A 13,924-nucleotide genomic window follows, 5' to 3' on the forward strand; every position below is an offset into this window, starting at 1 on the left:
TTTTTGTTTTTCAATCATTGACACTTTAAGTTATAAAATGGTATTCATTCGTGTAAAACTAAGCTGGTAAGAGGTTGAGGAGGACACCTAACGGTGACCTCCGGTCTCCATATCCTCCTGCACAACCTAGTGCACCCACACACCAACATGCATGCAAATCAATATGAATAAACAAAACATTCAGTTCCAGGCCAGCCTGGTCTACAGAACAAGTTCTAGGACAGCCTCCAAAACAATACAGAGAAACCCTGTTTTGAAAAACAAAACAAAACAAACAAACAAAACATAGAGAGGTAGAATCGGTTTTCTCCACTGACAATCCCCTCATTAGGTCCCAAGTGGTCAACCCTGAACACACAAGCAAAAATAGATGGATTAATTAGGTTGTATATACCGTGTGTGTGAGACAATAATAACTATAACAGATGAGATCATGAATTTACAAGAAGTAGCGGGTCATGGGAGAAGTTGGAAAGCGAAGGAAGAGAGTTAGGAAAGATATAAGTAGAGTGCCCACATATAAAATCCTCAAAAATTTTTAATTTACAAAATAATATTTTGCTAAGACCTATTTGCTTGCTACATTTAGTAACTTACACGTTTACTATTTTCTAGGCATTAAATCCTGACATTGATCCAGTGCACACCTTTCATCCCAGCTCTTGGGAGGCAGAAACAGTTGGATCTCTGTGAGTCCAAGGCCAGCCTGATCTACAGAGAGAATTCCAGGACAGCCAGGGCTACACAGAGAAATCCCATCTAAAAAAGAAAGAAAAAAATCCTGACCCTGTATAGTCAGTCAGTAGTCAGTTATAGGTGTTGGGTCTTTGTGGGATATGATACCCTCTTCTGGCCTTCATGGGTACAGGCACACACACACACACACAGTGCACATACATGCTTGCAGACAAACATGCAAACATGTAAAATAAAAATAAAGAAATCTATGTAGCTCTGGCTATCCTGGGACTATGTGGACCAGGCTGGCCTTGAACTCACAGAGATCTGTCTGCTTCTGCCTCCCAAGTACTAGGATTAAAGGCATGTGGCACCACACTCTTTACATTTCATTTTCTAGTGTATACTTTTAGAATTTTTATTTAAGAACAACACTTAACAAAAGAATACAGATTCCTTAGTGGGAAAACAGTTACATAAACAAAATGGAGGATGACTTTCTTGTTTTGCTGTCTGGGTCTCATTTCTGCAGCTGTGATAAAATGCCCAGACAAAAAGTGAAAGGCTTTATTTAGCCCATAATTCCAGGTTATGTCCCATCAGTGTGGGGATGTAAAAGTGGCAGGAACTTGAAGCAGCTGGTCATACCACATCCATAGTCAAGAGCAGAGAGTAGCGCGTGCATGCATGCTCACTTACTCAACGGGATCAGCTGGGTTCTCTCTTACACAGTTTAGAACCGTCTGCCTAGATAATGGTGCTACCCATAATAGTCTAGATAACCCCATATAAATTCACTTGATAAGACAAGCCCACAAGCTAACCCAGTTATACATAATTCCTATAGGTAATTCCTAATTGAGACTCCCTTCCCAAGTTATTTCTTTACCAAAGCTGAATAGCACATTTGCTAATCAGTTTTTGTGTTTGCATTAAATAGTAAGGTTTGCTGTTGAAGTCACAGAGGCTAACAAATGGGTGTGTCTGTGCATAGTTGTAATCTGCTCATTCTCCCACACTCCACCCCTGCCTTTTCTATGGTTTCACTGAAGATGGAGCATACATTCCCAGCCCCACTGGCTTCAGGCCACGTGAATTGTTTTGGCCAGCAAAAGAGGAGCAAAACCAACAGACCTCACCTCCTTGCATAAACTTGGCTGTTCCAAGGTGTGGTTAAGGGGGAGGGTGGTCTTCATTGTAACTGTGAGGGAGAGAACAGGTAGGGCATCTGGAAGGGTCCAGGGCAGAGAGGAAAAGGAGTAGCTAGCAGACTGGACCTGGCCATGAGAGAAGCAGGAGCAGAGCAAAGAGAAACAGAGGGAGACAGGGATAGTGATGGGGACATATAAAGAATAGCAGGGCTATAAGGAAAGGAGTAGCTGCAGGAAGGGAAGCCGGTGAGCTGGGGGGAGTTTGGGATGGGGAAGAAGGTGAGAACAGCTAGGATGCTAGCATGGCCTTTGAAATGTGTAACTGGTACTTGAGATACTGAAGGAGCCTGGAGGCCAGCATGTGCTTTGGTATGCTAATAGTCATCTTAGCTTCTGAGCAGCATAATGATGACCATTTTCTCTTTCATCCGATGTGCCCACCGCATAACTGGGAAGTCGCTCTTTTAGCGCCATATTCTTACTCTATATAAATACCCACAGAGGCCACCTCCCACCTCCCCGCCTCCCATAGGTTCATCATCTGCCTCTTTTGGAAGCTTTATGTCACTGGGAGTGTATCTGTCCCTCCTAAACACCCTCTTTTTCTCCAAGTTCGCTGAGGTTCAGGTCTGAGCACTGGAGCCTCCCCCCGGCCCAGCATGATTTTCCTATCAGTATGAGAGAGGATAGTACACCCTGACCATGGAAACTGCAAGCATGCAAGGCTGTGTAGTAGATGTTGGCATGCTGCCCATCTCCCACAAAAGCATCTGGAAAATGTTCCCCTGGCCTTGCTTCTAGTCTCCCAACCTCAAGAACAAGGGAACTTAGCCTACTGTTACAACTTCTCAGTTCTGTGATGGGACACAGAATGCTGATGTCTTCAAGGAACGCAATGGTAGCCTTTCTCCTAGGGCCCCAGGTTTCTCCACAATTTTAAAGCAAGTTCTCCCTCAGGTCCTGTTCTGGCTGGTTTTTGTCACCTTGACAGAGCTAGAGTCATCTGAGAAGAGGGAACTTCAGTTGAGAAAATGCCCCCATCAGATTGGCCTGTAGGCAAGTCTGTGAGGCATTTTCTTGATTGATACAGAATAGCTCAAATGCCCCCACCACCACCACTGTGGGCGGTGCCATCCCTGGGCAGTGGTCCCAGTAAGCCAGTAAGCAGAGTTCTTCCTTGGCTTCCGTTTCAGTTCTCGCCTCCAGTTTACTGAAGTTAATTCCCAACTTGGCTTTCCTCAATGAACTGTGACCTGGGATATGTAAGCCACATAAACCCTTGCCTCCCTGAGTTGCTTTTGGTCATGGCCTTTATCACAGCAATAGAAACCCTAAGTAACACGATCCCACTTCTCGATGCTTGCCTAAGCCTTGCCAATGTTGCCTGAACTCGTGGGTGAACAGTTAGCCCTATAACTGTTTTTCTCAAGAGTGGCAGAAATTCACTTGGATGTACAGGAAAAGGAAACCATGTTATGGAACTTGGTTGTGACAACCTGTGCCCCAGGTCTAAATGCTGGTCATCAAAAAGCTAACAAAAGGAGAAAAATGATGGTGTGCTTTGGCTGTGTAAGTTTTTGATTCTCACCTTTGGGAGAGGTACTCACTGTGGCACTTCCTAAAGACTCAGCCAGCACTCTCCTGCTTCAAAGCAGCAGCCCTAGGAACTGCTTTTAGGTTTTCCCCGACAACGGCATCCTGCCCTCCTAGGTTGGTCCTGCCTGAATGCCCAACGGGCCTGACTCGTGGCTCAATAACTCCAACGGACTCTATTGGGGACAATTGGCTCATAAAAATGCCTTCCTAACTCCGTGAAAGTTCCAGTCTCAGGGGATGGTCCGAGGACACTGCCTCTGACTGTTTATTATGTCAGTTTGGGATTTAAAATAAAGCAAAGAGCGGAGGGATTGAGTTTAATAAAATGGTTGGCACTGGAGCTCACCAACCTAGCACACATCCTTCCCATCCCCTCCAAATGGCAGAGCCGTAATCCTCCCCACGTGGTTTCAGCATTCTCTGAGTGTGCCCTGCTGACACCGAGGCTCTAGTGACTTAAGATGCTGAACTCTTCATTCAAACCCAAATGCTTGCTGGAGCTCCTAGGAAGCGAGGTCTGGTGGGGGGGGGGGTGTACGGTCCTCAGCACCATAAAAACAAAACACAGCCTTCTGCAGAAGTCTGTTTAGTCACTGCCATCTCCCCCGCCCATCCCCTTAGCCCCCCACCCCCACCCCGGAGTGTGCTGAGCGTGTGCACGAATGTGTGCAGGAGCCTGGAGCTCCCGGGGCGGAAGGGGGGGGCGAGGCGTGAAAGGCGCTGCGGGGGATCAGCGCTGCACAGAAACCGGCTCTCACCCGCTGGCGCGTGGCCGAGGCTCCCCCACCCCACCCGGAGGGTGAGTTCGGTCGCGGTGGAGAATTATCTCATTGTTCCCGGGCACAGAGGCCCCCCGCGGGCTGCGGATCTTTTCACCCTGGCAGCCCGGCGTCCGGCGCTACGCCGCTCCCCGCGCACCTGCCCCGCGGCCCCGCCCGCTCGCCCGCCATCTGTCGTCTGGACGCCATTGTTAGCAGCCACGCCTGGCATCCTGGACGACACCCAAGGGGACCCGGGGCTTAGGCCCAGAGAGAAGCAAACAAGGAGGGTTTATTCCAGTCCCATTTAGAGGTGACCTTGAACAAAATAGAAAAGTCTAGGGTGAGGGGTGGGGGTCCTGCTCTCCCGTCTACTGGCTTTTGCAAGGGTTTTCTTTGGGGGCCTCTCCTGGACCTTGGGGCCGTGGGCCCGGGGGCCTGCCTGGGCTTTTTAGGATGCGTTTCTCTCCTGGAGGAGCTTCTCAGCAGGCAGATCTCGCAGCAAGCCTCTCAGTAGATCCCTGGGTGGGAACCCATTTCAAATGCAGATGTTCGTTTTGTCTGCTTGCGAGTCTGACCCTCCGGTTTACTCCAATTGTCCTAGTCTCTGGGGGATGCCGAGTTGAAAGAAGAGCTAGTCTTTTCTACCAGCGCAGGTGCAGCCCTTTCTAGTCTCACTAGCCCGCCTACTGCTCCGGTCGCCGTATTTCACCCATATTTGTTTACCATCTCCCATCCTGCATTACTGTTAGAGGAATTTTCAAACACTTCCCTATATCCCAACCAGAAGGAAAACAATCGCGAACAAACCAAAGTTGCAGACACTGAGGTCATAGTGAGCTCACCTTTCCAAACCTCTGTGCTCACTCCTCTGCACCTCCCCATCCCGGCATAGGGACCTTACAGAAACACACTCTCTCCACTCCCATCAACTTCTTCCCTAGATGGGAAACCGAAAGACCAAAAGACAGGCGATAGTGTGGTCAGACCTGAACTTCATCTCTACTGTGCCCGAAAGACCAATGAGGCCCATGCTCAATTTGGTCACTATTAGTCAGCACTTCCCACAGAGAGAACTTCAGGCTTTGGGGAGCCTTTGAAGCTGGTGTCTCCTCTCAGGCATCTCAGTGGAAGTCACCACTCTCTACCTGTGGGTCTCTTTATTCTGCACTGAGAAAGGGGAGTATGCACCCCAGAACGCCCAGACCCCCAGGAGGCCCACATGCATGGCTCCGACTGTCTTCTCTGGAGCAGACTCTGTTATGCTCGGACGCTGGAAGACTCAGCCCAAAGTTTGGGGGTAAAACAGGTCAGAATGCATGTAAGAGTTTTAATAGAGTATATACACGCTGTGGGAGAGAGAAACACAGCTGGCGAATTCTCAGAGGGAGTCATACCAGGACAGGGACTCAGACCCTTGTATAAAAGGTTTTAAGTCTCCCGGTTTTATCAGTTTTATTGAGAAAGCCATTGTGTGGGGCCCAGCACTCAGGAGGCAGAAGCAGATGTATCTTTGTGAGTTCGAGGCCAGCCTGATCTGCAGAGCAAGTTCCAGGACAGCCAAGGTTACATTGAGAAACAAAAAAAAAAAAAAAAAAATGAGGGGACATGTATTTTGTTCTTGTTTGGTTTGGTTGGTTGGTTTTTTTCCAGACAGGGTTTCTTTGTTTAGCTTTGTCCTACTGAGGCAGGTTTTGGGGTGAGGTGCCCCAGGTCACGCTGTGGCAGCCTCTATTTTAAGGAGTTATCAGACCCAGACTCCAGGCAATCAGGGTCTGGTTGTTCTTGCATAAAGTCGATAGAGCAGTCATACACAGAAAATAAATAGATAAATATTTAAAGATAGGGAACTTTTGCTTTTAGTTTTTTGCTTGTTTGTTTTGGGGGTTTTGGCCTTTTTTGACCTTAAATCCTCTTCTAGAATTCCCATCTATAATTCTCCCTCCAAAGGAGTCCTGGGGGAGGGCATGAAATCGAATTGGAGGGAAATACTGAAAATGCAGATGCCGAGTGACTTCCCTCTACCACAGAACTGAATGCCCCTCAAAGATGGATTCTCTCTACAAGGATGCCACCCACATCACCTTCCCAGGCTGTGTGCCCGTGTGTGCATGCGTCCCACATGTGGTGTGCATGTGCCCCACATGTGTGCATTCGTCCCACATGTGTGCCGATAACGGGTACACCTGGTGTGGAACTCAACAGGAACACAAAGCACCCAGTGAAAAACAAGTCTCCCTCCCATGGGTTTCCAGATGGCTGTGTTTGCTCTCCTTCCCTGCTTGGCCCCAGGAAGGACAACCCTTCCAAGTCAGACTCACTTTCTAAACCTGGGCTTCCTCCATGGAAACACTTACTGCAGGAGGGATTAGAACCGAATGAGAATGCCTGGCAAGCATGGAGCATTCCTGGGTTACCACTGCTATGGACATGTCCAAATTCCCCACCTTGTGTAGTGAGATCTGAGGAGAGAGGGCGAATGGCCCTGCATGGGGGAAAAAGAAGATGCTTGTTTTTCTTTTCTTCCTTTCTCCCTTCCATTTTTATTGTGTTTTGCTTTTGAGACAGACTCACCATTTAGCCGCAGCTGGCCTTGAATTCCTCCTGCTTCAGCTTCCCAAAAGCAGGGATTACAGGCTTGTGCACTGCACCTGGCTAAAGGCTTCTTTATTGTCCTCAGGGCAAGCCAGCTGCCACTGCTTGAGGCTGGGAATTTGTAGGACAGCTGGGGCACGTCTGGCCCCTGGATCTTATTCAGGAAGAAGAGCCCAGCTCCCCTGAGAGTGTTCTTCTAGCGGAGGCATGAGCTGCTAACCCACACAGGCACGGAATCTCCCAGCATTAGCTGTGCAGGGTAGCATATGGCCAGCATTTAGGTTTACATCTGAAATGTCCCCCAAAGAGTGGTGTGTGAAAGGCTTGACTGAGAGGTGCTGAGCTTTGGAGAACCTATTGGATCCTGAGGACTTGGACTTAGGCAATGGATAATTCCTCTGGGAGGTTTAGAACTTGACCGTGCTGCTAAGGGGCGGGGCCTAGTTCAATGAAGTGGGTCACAGGGGGTTTATGGGGTGGGGTTTGTCTCTGGCTCTGGCTCTCTGCTTCCTGGTCTAGCTAGTAGAATGTTTGCTTCACCTCTGGCCCAAAGCAACAGAGCCTGCCAACTGAACAAATCCTCTGAAACCATGAGCCAAAACACATTTTCCCATATTTTAGATTGTTTATTGTATTTGTCACATGGTGAAAGGTGACCTCCACATAGCCCAATTCAAAGTTGATGGGGCGTTGTTCATTCCACCTGCCATGAAGCAATGACAAAGGTAAACCCCGCCAGGAAGCGAAGAACCAGTGTTTCTGTCTCCTCTACATTTTCTTCTGATAGGATAACACCCATCCCTGGATTCTAAATGCCACTGATGGAGTTTGGGTCTATTTGTTACTTATTTATTTATAATTAGAGAGGGTCTTACATAGCTCAAACTGACTGCAAACCCACTGTGTAGCCTTGGATGCCCTTAAGCTTCTGATCCTCCTAATTCCATCTTGGAATGCCGCTATTACAAGCCTGAGTCAGCACACTTGGTTTCTGCAGTGCTGGGGAATTGAACTTCCTGAATGCTAGGCAAGCTCTCCACCAGCTGAGCTACAGTCCTAGCCCTGGATGCTTTGCATCTTGAATATCCCACAAAGGCTCTTGTGTTAAAGGCTTGGTCCCCAGAGTGGTGCTATTGGGCGGTGATGGAACCCTTTGGAGAAGGGGCCTAGTGAGAGGTGCTTAGGTCTTTGGAGGTGTGCCTTTGAAGGGCACTGTGGGACACTCCTCCTGCCCTCTTTCTGCTTCTAGGAGATGTAGTGAGCAGTTTCACTCCAGCATACACTCCCACCTCATCAAAGCCTGAAAGCAATGGATCTGCCCAACCATGGCCTGGACCCTCCAAAACCATGAGCCAAAGTCAACCTTTAATCTTTATACATTCATTAGTTCAGATTCTTTGTTTCAGTAATGGCAGGCTGACTAACACATGTATTCCTAGCTTAACATTCCAGTCTGAGCTCCAAATACCCCCAATATCCTACAATTCCCACTCCCCCAGTATCTCCACTTGTATATCTCAGACACCTCTCCAGGGAGAAGCCCTGGAGGTTCTCCCCGTACTGAGCCCCAAGGAACTCTCCCCTGGACAACTGCTGTGTTTTCATACTCATGTGTTGTAGAATATTATTTTAAGGTGTGTTACTTTTGTTTATGCTGTGGGACATTTGTTTAACTCTGTGAAGCTGTGATTCCTTGCCTGTTTAAAACACCTGGTGGTCTAATAAACAGCTGAATGGCCAATAGCAAGATAGGAGAAAGGATAGGCAGGGTTGACAGGCAGAGAGAATAAATAGGAGGAGAAATGGGTAGGGGGATGATAAAACAAGGAGAGGACATCAGGGGCCAGCAACCCAGCCAAGGAGAGAGTGAAAGTAAGATAAACAGATGTGAGAAATGGAAAAAGGCCAGAGGCAAACTGTAGATGGGATACTTTAAAGTTAAGAAAAGCTGGAAAGAAACAAGCCAAGCTAAGGCCCAGCATTCATAAAAAAGAATAAAACTCTGTGTGTGTGGTTTGTTTGGGAGCTGGGTAACAGGCCCCCCAAAAGAGTAAAGAGTTAAAAAAAACAAACAAAAAACCACCAACTGCACTCATACCCCTACTGCATTCCATGTCTCATCATAATCAGACACTCATGGGCTAAAGGTCAGATTATGCAAGCCCTCCGTGAGCCTCGTTTCAGAGAAAACTCAGGCTCCTGTATCATTCTCTAAGAATCTACACTGCCTGCCTTGGCTCTTCTCCCTCATTCTCGGCTGCTTGACCCTGAGATTCTGTTCCGTGTGAATGGCAGTTCCCTGGAAAAAGCTACACCTGTGTTAAAGATGGCCACTTCAAAGGGCCACTCACTGGCACTGGGCTCAGAATAAACTCCCTCTTACTCCCTGTGTGGTGAGAACTGTGCTCACTCTGCGAATCCGGGGCTAGCATCTTGGCTTTGCATGAACTCTGCCTGCTTCCTGGAGAGCACTTTCCCAAACAAGTGCAAAGCCAGAGCCTTTACTCACCCAATCAGAACTTTCCACAGATGCCTCAACCAAAACTTCACCTAACCCAAACCTCCATCTCCCCTTTCTTCTAACCACCAGACATGAAATTATTTTCAGTTTGTTTTGCTTGTTTTCTGCCTTTTTGGGGACAATGCCCCATGAATAACAACCATCCTTACAGGGTGATCTCAGCAAGGCAATTACTGGAAAACAGGGTTGCCTAGTCACCCATGCTGGCAGACTTTCCTGATTTGTACACCACTGTGTATCTATCCCTAGTGCCTTAGTACAGTGCCTAATGCCCAGCAAACAGAAGTTGGATGACTAAATGAACAATTGGAGTGATCATTTAAAATTTAAACCTGATCATATCATTCCTTTGGTAAAAATCAGTGTTGGGGGCCTTGAGAAACGGCTCACCAGTTAAAAGCATAGACTGCTCTTCCAGGGGACCTAGGTTGGTTCCCAGCACCCACATGTGCTGCTCACAAACAATATAACTCCAGCTCCAAGGAACTCACCCGTTTCTGGTTTCCATGGGCACCTGTATGCATGTGGCCTCTCTCTCTCTCTCTCTCTCTCTCTCTCTCTCTCTCTCTCTCTCTCTCTCTCTCTCTCTCATGCATGCATGCAAACAAGCAAACACACACAGAGTCACACACACTCAAGTCTGGCATTTAATCCCAGCACTTCAAGACAGAGGTAGGCAGATCTCTATGAATTTGAAGCCAGCCTGGTCTACAGGGTGAATCCCAGACCAGCCTAGGGCTGTGTAGTGAAACTCTGTCTCAGAAATAAATCAACCTTTTCTTCCTTTCCTCCTCCTCCTCCTTTTTAAATCAATCAATGGCTCCACACTTCACTTAAACCAAAATCCAGGCTCCCAGCCTCGGCCTCTGGAGCCCCTGCCTCTTCTGGCACCTCGAAGAAGGATCTCATACCTTCCTGCCCAGTTCAGGAAACTCTGCAAGGCCTAACCCCTCTGGGGAAGCCTGCACTCTTCAGTCCGCTAGCCTCTGCTGCTGCTGCTGCTGCTGCTTGCCTCCTCTAGGAGCCTCCAGATCCTCCTATAAAACTCAGTTCCTGAAGAGTCACTTCATCAAGACCCCCCGGGCCACCCTACCAAAGAGACTTCCTTCTGCTAGGTGTTGCAGCCCTTCAACCCATTCACTTCCTGCATGGTGCTGCTCACTGACTTTAATTGTCTCTGTTCCTGTTTATTTGCTTGTTACTTGTGGCCTTGTTCTCTATTACAGAAATGCTTCTAGAACACAAGGCATGCTCTCCAGTATCAACTGAGAGCTATCTTATGGTCAGGGGAGGACAAGGGAGAGTGGGGAAGACTCAATGCCAAGGGAGAGAGAACTAATTCTACTGTGCACTGCACAGACTTATGGACAATGAAGACATTTCCTTGGACCCTGTCAAGGAAGACATTGATTGGAGGGAAAACAATGTATTGCTTCTGTCTAGCACTTAACTGGGCCAAGCACAGTCTTGGGTACTATCTATACCTCACACCATATGATCCTCACAACAATCTTAGCGTTCTTTCTCTTTTCAGGTAAGAGAACTAAATGTGGATGACAGTGTCTGCCATGACACCCATTCTTCAGCTTTGCTAACAGGGCCCTGGTTTTATGAAGAATGAGACTATGTCCAGCCCTAGTTGATGAAACAGACTCTCTTGCAGCTAGGTGTGGCTATGTCAGCCTGTTCTGGACAATGTGAACAAGCAGTAGTCTGTGGAGAGTGGAGGGGTATTCTAAGAAAACTTATGCTCCATTCACATCTGACTTCCTGCCTTGAAGTGGTGCATTGTCTGGAACAATTAGCAGCCAACTTATAACTGCGGAAAAAGCAAGCTGAAAAGTGAAAGCCATCTGACTAAACCTAGAGGACCAGAAAGAGAGAAGCATTTTGGAATTATGGGCACATTGTTAATTAAATAAACTAAAACCACCAGTGACTGCCATTCTTTTTTCTAAATCAGTGAATTAGGCACCAATTTGTTTAAGGAACCACTGTCAAATTTGTTGTCACTTGAAGCAGAATACATCTGAAATTAGTAGGGTAAGGTGCATGTGTGTATTCCAGTGTGTGCATGCATGTGTATGTGTGTTGTGTATGTGTGTCTATGCATGTGTGTGCATGTGAATGAGCATGTGTGTGAATATGTGAGGGCATATACATGCATACACACACATACACACATGTTCCTCAGGAGCCAACCACCTATTTTATGAGACAGGATCTCTCACTGAGATCTGGATCTTACTTCAGTGTTGAGGTTACAAATACATATCACCACACTCGGCTTTTTATATATGTGTGGAGGAGGGGGTAGAATCAAACTCTGAACTCTGGCCAAGAGTTCAAAGGGGGAGTCAGGACTTTACCAGGCCACCAAAGCTCAGGAGCACAAGCTTTCTCCATCCCAGAGGCTGCCTCCCAGATGGCCAAGTCTGTTGGAAGGAGCTTTGAGTATGAAAATTACAGTTGGAATAGCTGGAATTCTTCATATAAATTCCAGGAAATCCAAGGGGTTCTGGTCACCACATGAAAATAGGAAAGAGGGAGCATGGCCCCCTTACCGAGCAAAGTGAAGCATATTCCACTTTCCTTAGTGTGTGGTAGAGCTGGGAGTGGGTGTTAGAAGGAAAAACACCAGCTCTACCCACCATTCCTTCAAGAGTCTCATATGGAGGTGGCCACGGTGCCCACGAGGCTGGCGGAGGGGCATGGAGGAGATGGAGAGCCTAAGGGAATGCGGGGATGGGACAGGCAATCTGACCCAGTGCTCTTATTCGGAGATGTGGGAAGTTTGCTGCTGGACTCTGACACCTGCGGTTTTTCCTGGCACCCAGGAAGAGAAAGCTTGGCTTTGCAAGTCACACCCACCCGCAACACAAACACACACAGCGACCTTGGCTGTGGACAGGGGAACACGTCCATTCCACTGTTCTCCTGAGCCAGTCAAGCTGAGTGATGAGAGCCTGCCAGTTTGAGACCAGGTTTCAGCTGTGTTATCAACGCTCTCTTCCACACAACGGATACCTGGAGTCTACTGCGTGCCGGGTAATTTTATAACCTCTGGGAATCTTGGCCTTGCATTCTAGTGTGAGCAAAAACTGTGCGTGGGAAAAATAACTGAAGTACAGCGTGCATTGCGTCCAACAGCGTAAGTGGAAAGAAATGGAGCAGAGATGCGGAGCTAGAGAAGGAAGTGAGCACATGTGAGAGGGGTCATGCTTCATCTCCTGCGATGGATGTGGTCCTGATCCTAAAGCAGGCCGAGAGTCATGGGGAGGTCTGTCATTCCCCCAGGCGGCCACATCCAAGGCCCCTGTGTCTTCTCAACAGCTTTCCCGATCCAGAGGAGGCCTGATACAGCCCCACCCCAATGCCCCTCACAGCTGCTGCAGCCAGCTGTTTAGCCTTGCTCCCAGGAGTGAGTTTGCCCCTCAGAAGGGAATGCTTTCCTCGAGTTCCCTCTGAGAAGCAGGACCCATTAAACATACCCACTAAACCTCAAGAGGCCTACATCTTCACTATTTTCTGAGCGGTCAGTTTGCACCTCTGCTTCTTCAGATCTGTTATGGTACCACCAGCCTAATCCCCACGTTCCCCGGGTTCCTATGTCCCCTTCCTCCCAGTTCCCATCGGCAATGCTCAATACAGTCCTAGCACGGCTCGTGGTCACAGGTTGAGCTCTAGCCCCCTTAGCCCCAGGAGCCTGCCTCTTCTTGATCTCAGACAGCACACCCATGTACCTCAAATCAACTGAGGCCAAAGTGTCTACGTCCCACTGTTGTCCCAAAGGCTGCTAGGGTCCCTGCAGCCACCTGGAGGAGAGTATCTCATGTTTTTATTTCTTCTGGCCAGCTCATGCTGAGCACACAAAAGGTATGCCACAGCCCTAGCTCCTTCCTCCCTGAGGAACAAGCCCCTGCTTTGTTTGCTGCCTCTCTGTTTGGGAAATGAAAAGGGACTGGAAAATTCCAGCACAGGAGTGTTCAGCCTAATTTCAGCCGTACGAGTGGGAAGAAATGTGTTTTTCAAAAATTAAAAAATTGCTCAGCTTTTCCTCCAAAAACAGTTCATAACTCTCTGAGCATTTGTCCACAGGTGAAAGAAGATGGAGTCAGAACGGAAGCCAGCAGTCTGGAAAATGAAGCCCCTGGCTTGCTGGTGCGCACAGGAAGCCTTTCTGCCTTTGCTGCCTCCATTCTTCCTTGATGTCTACCCAAATTCATCCATTTACTCACTCACACACTCGTTCACACACCACACACTCACTCACATTCTCAGTCATCCACTCATTCACACACTCACTCATTCACACTCATATTCACTCATTCACACACTCACACACTTGCTCATCCACTCATTGCCATACTCACTCATTCACACACTCACTCATTCACACACTCAGACATTCATTCACTCTCTCATTTGGTTGCTCACTCAATCACTAATTCTTCCACTCACTCACTCACTAACAGTGACGGAAAGTTAAATGTGACTGGCAGTTTCTAACATGGCTCCCAGTGGACCACATTTCTGGTTTCTACCTTGCATAATCCTCTCGACTGAACCTAGAATCATGTTCCTAGTGAAAAGAAGATAGTTAAAGTCACAGATCCATGGTTCAG

The 13,924-nt window shown here is 48.0% G+C and overlaps 1 long non-coding RNA gene across 1 annotated transcript; it reads left to right on the forward strand.

Moving 5' to 3' along the window:
* Nucleotides 1-4,092: 4,092 nt before the first annotated feature.
* On the forward strand, nt 4,093-11,231 carry LOC121137523. The gene is made up of 2 exons (XR_005874793.1): nt 4,093-4,224; nt 10,834-11,231. It is a non-coding gene; the product is annotated as an uncharacterized LOC121137523 (long non-coding RNA).
* The last annotated feature ends 2,693 nt before the right edge of the window (nt 11,232-13,924 follow it).

This window comes from Mesocricetus auratus, unplaced genomic scaffold (genome assembly GCF_017639785.1).
Source record: "Mesocricetus auratus isolate SY011 unplaced genomic scaffold, BCM_Maur_2.0 Super-Scaffold_100691, whole genome shotgun sequence".
Taxonomy (NCBI): domain Eukaryota; kingdom Metazoa; phylum Chordata; class Mammalia; order Rodentia; family Cricetidae; genus Mesocricetus; species Mesocricetus auratus.